This window comes from Hyla sarda, chromosome 2 (assembly GCF_029499605.1).
Source record: "Hyla sarda isolate aHylSar1 chromosome 2, aHylSar1.hap1, whole genome shotgun sequence".
Classification (NCBI taxonomy): Eukaryota; Metazoa; Chordata; class Amphibia; order Anura; family Hylidae; genus Hyla; species Hyla sarda.
Window position 1 is genome coordinate 415,331,381 of NC_079190.1, and position 9,097 is coordinate 415,340,477.

Here is a 9,097-nt window from a genome sequence, read left to right on the forward strand (position 1 = left end):
TTTGTATTCATGCATTTTCCCACTGTTTAATGTTCTTTTATTTACCCACCAGCCAATGGTTCAATCCAGTGTTTGCTTACATCAGCTAGGTACAAATTATAACTATGTCTGTTGACTGGTTAATCATATATAAATCCAGAGTTACATAAATAGCATGGTGCTGTTGTTGGCTTCTGGTCCATCTCTGGCAGCCGCAAACAGGCCAGAGGGGGCTGAGGGACTCAGTCTTCAGAAGGGCGTGGGCACTGGTGATATATCCTATAAATGTTCAATACATGTCTCTCTCTCTCTCCATATATAGTATGCCCAATGCTCACAGGGGCATATGCATAGGAGCTAAGCCTCTATACTCCTGGGTTGTTAGCTGATTTTAGCAGTTGACAGCCGTGTGCAGTTCAGGAGGATTAAAAACTTAAAAAGCAAAAAGGCTAAAAAAAAGTTCCAGAATTGGAATCCTTTTATGCAAAAAAAGCCCATGGTATTTAAAAATAACATTATTTATGCTGCACATCGAACTCCATAAACAAAAATAAATACCCAGTGCCAGATCTGATGATTTCTGGTCACTGCATATTCCCGAAAAATTAAATGAAAGGTGATAACAATGGTAGCATGGATGAAGTGCAATGCAGGGTGACTGGGCCCTAAAATTATGATGTCCTACCTGTGCCATCCATCAGATGCCGGGTGTGGGTAGGCTCTTTTCTTTACTGTCATACTCTTACAGGTCATCCGGGCCCAGATATTCTCCAGGAACGCCAATAACTTGCTCTTTCTTGGTATCTCATCTGTACTAGGTGGCTCCTGAAAATCATTTTCACTGTTCTGGTCTCAGCTCATCTTTCTTCTTATTTCCTCTTCCTCTACTAAATGAATTTTCTTCCCTTTTGCCTACATTTTATGAGCATGACAAAGAAGATAAAGTCACTAGAAAACTACAGCAATGGACAGTGACCTATCACAAGTGACTCTGCTGATCCCTAGTGAGCGAATGAAATTGTAACCTGTGCACTTGGCTAAACATTCTATCTGCAGTTATGATGTCATCAGCCCTGTAATCTTTGTCACAATCAGTGTTACACAAACCTAAAGTGAGAGGACATTTTTCCATATATATGTAGATGGTAAGACCGCACCGGGGATCAACCTCTGTGCCTGTGGTTGCCCAGGCTGCCAGCCCAGGATAAATGAACAGCAAATCCAGAAAATCACCGCACAAGTAGGTCTTGGATCAGAAAAAGCTGGTGGTTTTATTCCCAATTAAAGTGCAATGTTTCGGCAATAGCAATGCTTGATAAAGGCTATTGACGAAACGTTGCACTTTAATTGGGATTAAAACCACCAGCTTTTTCTGATCCAAGACCTACTTGTGTGGTGATTTTCTGGATTTGCTATATATATATATATATATATATATATATATATATATATATATATGTGTATATATATATAGCACCACTGCGCTCTGTGTTATCACTACTCTTCTTTATTCACCGGACCGCTGTTGTGCTGTTTTGGAGGAAAGGAAGAAAGCAGCTTTGCATTTCTAATCCTGGATAACCCCTTTAAAGCCCCATTTGTGTATAGAATTGTCTATTAAAAAAATGATATATATCTGAAAATGATATATATATATAATGATATAAATATTTTTTATATTTGCCTTTAGTATGCAGCATTCCAAAAGACATTACTCAGTGGACATTCTAACACACAATGGGGGAGATTTATCAAAACCTGTGCAGAGAAAGAGAGGTGCAGTTGCCCATGGCAACCAATCAGATCACTTCTTTCATTTTTAAGGAGGCCTGGGAAAAATGAAAGAAGCAATCTGATTGGTTGCTATGGGCAACTGCACCACTCTTCCTCTAGACAGGTTTTGATAAATATCCCCAATGGCTTTTGTCTTGAAAAGATTATTGTAGCACTTATTAATAATAAGGAAAAGGTTTCCACTTTCTTTCATTATTTAAAAAATGGTGCAGATACAAGTAAGGGTGCTTTCACACTACGATTGTAGTATACGGTTGCTGGATCCGGTTGGGAGGGGTGAAAACCGTCCGCTCCCGTATCCCAGCCGGATCCAGCCTGAACCCCATTCATTTCAATGAGCCAACTGGAGTCAAACGCTGACTCCGGTTGTCTCATTTTTCCCCGAATACGGTTTTCTGACCGGACCTAGAACCGTGGTATACCACGGTTTTAGGTCCAGTCAGAAAACTGTATGCGGGGCAAAAATGAGACAACCGGAGTCAGCGTTTGACTCCGGTCGGCTCATTGAAATGAATGGGGTTCAGGCTGGATCCGGCTGGGATACGGGAGCGGACGGTTTTCGCCCCTCCCAACCGGATCCAGCAACCGTACACTACAATCGTAGTGTGAAAGCACCCTAAGAGAATTAATGCAGATAAAGAAGGAATATTGAGGAAAACTGTTAACCCCTTAAGGACCAGGCCCATTTTGGCCTTAAGGACCAGAGCGTTTTTTGCATATCTGACCATTGTCACTTTAAAGGGGTACTCCGGTGCTTAGACATCTTATCCCCTATCCAAAGGATAGGGGATAAGATGCCTGATCACGGGAGTCCCGCCGCTGGGGACCCCCATGATCTTGCACGCGGCACACCGTTTGTAATCAGTCCCGGGAGCGTGTTCGCTCCGGGACTGATTACCGGCGACTACAGGGTGGGCGGCGTGTGACGTCATGCTCCACCCCTCAATGCAAGCCTACGGGAGGGGGCGTGATAGCTGTCACGCCCCCTCCCATAGGCTTGCATTGAGGGGCGGAGCGTGACATCACACGGGGTCGGGGGCGTGACGTCGCACGCCGCCCGGCCTGTAGTCGCCGGTAATCAGTCCTGGAGCGAACACGCTCCGGGGACTGATTACAAACAGGGTGCTGCGTGCAAGTTCACGGGGGTCCCCAGCGGCGGGACTCCCGCGATCAAGCATCTTATCTCCTATCCTTTGGATAGGGGATAAGATGTCTAAGCATCGGAGTACCCCTTAAAGCATTAATAACTCTAGGATGCTTTTACCTTTCATTCTGATTCCGAGATTGTTTTTTCGTGACATATTCTCCTTTATGTTAGTGGTAAAATTTCATCGATACATGCATCATTTCTTGTTGAAAATTCCAAAATTTGGAAAATGAATTGAAAATTTTGCATTTTTATAACTTTGAAGCTCTCTGTTTATCAGGAAAATAGATATTCCAAATAAATTATATATTGATTCACATATACAATATGCCTACTTTATGATTACATCATAAAGTTAACATGTTTTAACTTTTAGAAGACATCAGAGGGCTTCAAAGTACAGCAGCAATTTTCACAAAATTTCCAAAATCAGAATTTTTCAGAGACCAATTCAGTTTTGAAGTGGATTTGAAGGGCCTTCATATTAGAATTTAGAGCTGGGCGGTATGATCAAAAATGTGTATCACAGTATTTTTTAAAATGATGGTGGTATCACGGTATTTAACGGTATTTGGGGGGGGGGCTTGTTTAAGTGTCAGAACATCAGGATTTCCCCAACCAGTGTGCCTCCAGCTGTAGCAAAACTACAACTCCCAGCATGCCTGGACAGCCTGCGGATGTCTGGGCATGCTGGGAGTTGTAGTTTTGCAACAGCTGGAGGCACACTGGTTGGGGAAACAGCGTTGTACTGTATACTCCCCCACTGCTGTCTATTACAGCTCTGCACTACAGGGGATGAGGAGTCAGGGCAGCAAAAATCTCTCCATTCACCCCATCCTGCCCCTCTTTCCATTCACCCCCCTACACCCATTAACCCCCCCTACACCAATTAACCCCATCCTGTCCCTCATTCCATTAACCCCCCTGCTTCCATTACCCCCCTGCACCCATTAACCCCCCCTGATCCTTTCATTTATCCTATCCTGCCCCTTATTCCATTACCCCCTCTGCTTCAATAACCCCCCCTCCTCACCTGGGAAGTGCCCCTATCATCAGTGCAGTAACGTGGGCGCTTCCCACCCGGACACAGGATCCTCTCTGGCGGAAGCGCTCACCGCAGGATGCTGACGCTTCCACCAGGAGGGAATTTTAAATTTTGATCTAAAGTGCCCACTGCGCTATTATGCGCCACCTCCACTTTAGAACAGTGAGCAGCAGCGGCGCAGCTCATGTGCGTTGTGTGAGGGGGCCCGCCGCTCTTTCAAAGATCAGCGGGCCCCCTCATAGGCGGTCTGTCCGCCCCTGAAGCGCTCGCTCTCCTCGGTCCTGCGGCATGCACTAGGGGCCTCAGGAGCGGGCACCGGAACTAGAAGAAATGCTGCGCAATACTCCGCCTTACGCCGCAGGACCAAGGGGAGCAGGCGCTTGTTATGAACACTCCCTGAAGTAGGCGAAGAGAGGGGAGAGGTGGACTGGAGCAGGGAGCCGGCTCGGGGCTCGGGGAAACATCAGAGCAAGGGGATGCAGTTTCTGCGCTTTCCCCTGGCTCTGATTGCAGAGAAGAGCCGGCCTGAAACTGCAGGGGGAGCGGGGATGAGGAGTCTCATCCTGCTCTCCCCTGACAGAATGGAGCTGTGGGCTCTGTAATTCATTCATGGGTGGGGGGGAGGGGCCCCACCGGTATAGCGGTATGGGGCAAAAGTCATACCGTCGGAGAAAAAAAAAACTGTATCTGGTATGAGCCGGTATACCGCCCAGCCCTATTAGAAATACCCAATAAATGACCCCATTATAAAAACTGCACCCCTCAAAGTATTAAAATGACATTCATAATGCTTGTTAACCCTTTAGGTGTTTCACAGGAATAGCAGCAAAGTGAAGGAGAAAATTCTAAATCTTCATTTTTTACACTCATATGTTCTTGAAAACCCAGTTTTGAATTTTAACAAGGGGTAAAAGGAGAGAAATCATATGTGTATGTAAAGTATTCGGCAGGCGCAGTAGAGGGCTCAGAAGGGAAGGAGCGACACTGGGATTTTGGAGAGTGAGTTTTTCTGAAATGGTTTTTGGGGGGCATGTCACATTTAGGAAGCCCCGATGGTGCCAGAATAGCAAAAAAAACTCACATGGCATACTATTTTGGAAACTACATCCCTCAAGGAACTTAACAAGGGGTCCAGTGAGCCTTAACACCCATCAAGTGTTTGACAACTTTTTGTTAAAGTTGGATGTGTAAATGATTTTTTTTCCACTAAAATGCTGCTTTTCCCCCAAATGTAATTTTTTTTACAAGGAGTAATAGGAGTAAATGACACACAAAATTTGTAACCCCATTTCTTCTAAGTATGGAAATACCCCATGTGGACGTCAAGTGCTCTGCTGACGCACTACAATGCTCAGAAGAGAAGGAGCGCCATTGAGTTTACGGAGAATGAATTTGTTTGGAATTGGAGCCAGGGGCCATGTGTGTTTACAAAGCCCCCGTAGTGCCAGAACAGTAGAAACCCCCCCCCTCACATGTGACCCCATTTTGGAAACTACACCCCTCACAGAATTTAATAAGGGGTGCAGTGAATATTTACACCCCACTGGCGTTTGACAGATCTTTGGAATAGTGGGCTGTGCAAATGAAAAATACAATTTTTCATTTTCATGGACGACTGTTCCAAAAATCTGTCAGACACCTGTGGGGCATAAATGCTCACTGCACCCCTTATTACATTACGTGAGGGGTGTAGTTTCCAAAATGCGGTCACATGTGTGTGGGGGGGTCCATTGTTCTGGCACTATGGGGGCTTTTTAAACACACATGGCCTTCAATTTCAGGCACATTCTCTCTCCAAAATCCCAATTGCGCTCCCTCTCTTCTGAGCATTGTACTTCGCCCGCAGAGCGCTTTACATCCCCATATGGGGTATTTTCTTACTCAGAAGAAATGGGGTTACAAATTTTGGGGGCTTTTTTCCTATTTTCCATTGTGAAAATGAAAAATTTAGGGTAACACCAGCATTTTAGTGAAAAAACATTTTTTTTTTCATTTTCCCATCCAACTTTAATGAAAATTCTTCAAACATCTGTGGTGTGTTCAGGCTCACTATACCCCTTGTTACGTTCCGTGAGGGGTGTAGTTTCCAAAATGGGGTCACATGTGGGTATTTATTTTTTTGCGTTTATGTCAGAACCGCTGTAAAATCAGCCACCCCTGTTCAAATCACCAATTTAGGCCTCAAATGTACATAGTGTGCTCTCAATCCTGAGCCTTCGTCCGCAGAGCATTTTACGCCCACATATGGCGTATTTGCGTACTCAGGAGAAATTGCGTTACAAATTTTGGGGGTCTTTTTTTGCTTTTACTGCTTGTGAAAATATAAAGTATGGGGCAACATCAGCATGCTAGTGTAAAAATTTTTTATTTTTTTACACTAACAGGCTGGTGTAGACCCCAACTTTTCCTTTTCATAAGGGGTAAAAGGAGAAAAAGCCCCCCATAATTTGTATTGCAATTTCTCCCAAGTACGAAAATACCCCATATGTGGCCCTAAACTGTTTCCTTGAAATACGACAGGGCTCTGAACTGAGAGAGCGCCATGAGCATTTGAGGACTAAATTAGGGATTGCATAGGGGTGGACATGAGGGTATTCTACATCAATGATTCCCAAACAGGGTGCCTCCAGCTGTTGCTAAACTCCCAGCATGCCTGGACAGTCAGTGGCTGTCCGGAAATGCTGGGAGTTGTTGTTTTGCAACAGCTGGAGGCTCCGTTTTGGAAACACTGCCGTACAATACGTTTTTCATTTTTATTTGGGGGGGGGGGGGACAGTGTAGGGGGGTGTATATGTAGCGTTTTACCCTTTATTTTGTATTAGTGAAGTGTAGTGTTTTTAGGGTACATTCGCACTGGCGGGTGACGGTGAGTATCCCGCTGGGAGTTTGCACTGCGGTGAAAGATTTGCCGCAGCCCAAACTTGAAGCAGGAAACTTACTGCCCGTGTGAATGTACCCTGTACATTCACATGGGGGGGGGGGGGGCAAACCTCCAGCTGTTTCAAAACTACAACTCAAAGCATGTACTGACAGACCCTGCATGCTGGGAGTTGTACTTTTGCAACAGCTGCAGGCACACTGGTTGGAAAACCTTCAGTTAGGTTCTGTTACCTAACTCAGTATTTTCCAACCAGTGTGCCTCAAGCTTTTGCAAAAGTACAACTCCCAGCATGTACTGATCACCGAAGGGCATGCAGGGAGATGTAGTTATGCAACAGCTCGAGGTATGCAATTACAACTCCCAGCATGCTGAGACAGTTGTTTGCTCTTTGGGCATGCTGGGATTTGCAGTGATCTCCAAACTGTAGTCCTCCAGCTTTTGCAAAACTACAACTCCCAGCATCTCCAAAACAGCTGTCTGGGCATGCTGGGAGTTGTAGTTTTGCAACATCTGAAGGGCTAAAGTATAGAGACCACTGTATAGTGGTCTCAGACTGTAGCCCTCCAGATGTTGCTAGGTAACTCACTGGCTTCTGTACGATCCAGGGAGCCGCATAGCCATCCTCGTCTGCTGCCTGCTGCCACTGCCGATCGTGTCTCGCTGCCATCGCCGATGGGTAAGTGGACTTCGGCGCCCGGTCCCTGTCGGTTTCCCCGTCCTGCCCCGCCTATTGTGGGTGGGCAGAACGGGGAAAGCGAAAGTTAACCCCCCCGCCCCCGATCTGCTATTGGTCAATGCTTCTGACGACCAATAGCAGGGATAGGAGGGGTGGCACCCCTGCCACCTCACTCCTATTCCTTCACCCCCCTGGGCATTTGCGCGGGGTGCCCTCCCGGCGCCCGGCAGGGACCGAAATTCTACATGATGTACGCGTACGTCCTTGTTCCTTAAGTACCAGGGAGCTAGGACGTATGCGTACATCCATGGTCCTTAACAGGTTAAACACTTTCCCAATGGTCACCATATAGTGCACCCGATTTCTACTGCACACCAGGAATGTGCGGCACTCATAAGCTTTTAGGTATCACAATGTACAATCCGACCAAATTATGGTACATGGCAAATACACATAACATGGTAACATGAGGAGCCATGTATGTGTCCATCTCCTAGACTACAAAGTATAATGGAAACGCTCACCTCTGTGCCAACACTGCCCAAAACCTGTGCGCCATCTATGTTCACCTTACATTACAGAAACAGGAAGCAGAGAGAGAAGCAGGATTGTCTCCATACAAATGGCGGGGGGGGGGGGGGGGGACTCAGGACTGGCACTGGACTGGTCTTCAATCTGTCTTTAGGATGGCAGTTAAAATGGCTGCTGAAATATAACAGTTGTCATAGCAATAGTACCTAGCTCAACAAGCAACAGTGGACTATACCAACACAAGAAAAGGTAAACTGCCCCAAAACACACAGTAAAAATTAAGGCAGCTCTATGATTGACCCCTTAAGGACCAGGCCAATTTTATTTTTGCGTTTTTTCCTCCTCGCCTTCTAAAATCCATAACTCTTTTATATTTCCATCCACAGACCCATATGAGGGCTTGTTTTTGGAACCATCACTTATTTACCATAAAATGTACAGCAAGCCTAAAAAGATTATTATTTGTGTGAAGAAATTGAAACAAAAACTGCAATTTTGCACATTTTGAAAGGTTTTGTTTTTACGCTGTACACTTGAGATGAGTGAACTTACAGTAAATTCGATTCGTCACGAACTTCTCGGCTTGGCGGTTGCTGACTTTAACTGCATAAATTAGTTCAGCTTTCTGGTGCTCCGGTGGGCTGGAAAAGGTGGATACAGTCCTAGGAAAGAGTCTCCTAGGACTGTATCCACCTTTTCCAGCCCAATGGGAGCACCTGAAAGCTGAACTAATTTCTGCAGGAAAAGTCATCAACTGCCGAGCCGAGAAGTTTGTGACGAATCAAATTTACTGTAAGTTCGCTCATCTCTACTGTACACTTTACGGTAAAAATTAAATTTTATTTTTTTCCTGTCGGTCAATGCAATTAAAATGAAATCCATGATCACATACTTTTCGGTCTCATTGGTCTCATTGTGTAGACCGAAACGTGGCACTTTTGTGACTTGATGGGTGAATAAATTCACATTATCACTATTTGACTGGAGTGCCGCTTCTTCTTCTTTGGATCTACAAGTCATGGGATATTGAGTAACATCCCTAGG

At 45.3% G+C, this 9,097-nt stretch overlaps 1 long non-coding RNA gene across 1 annotated transcript in view; it reads right to left on the reverse strand.

The window, feature by feature from the left end:
- The window catches only part of LOC130356844 (uncharacterized), a 55,282-nt gene extending 54,043 nt beyond the window's left edge, over positions 1-1,239 (reverse strand). The window contains exon 1 of the long non-coding RNA XR_008889013.1: positions 665-1,239. This is a non-coding gene — a long non-coding RNA (uncharacterized LOC130356844). The remainder of the gene's footprint in view (positions 1-664) is intronic.
- Positions 1,240-9,097: the final 7,858 nt, after the last annotated feature.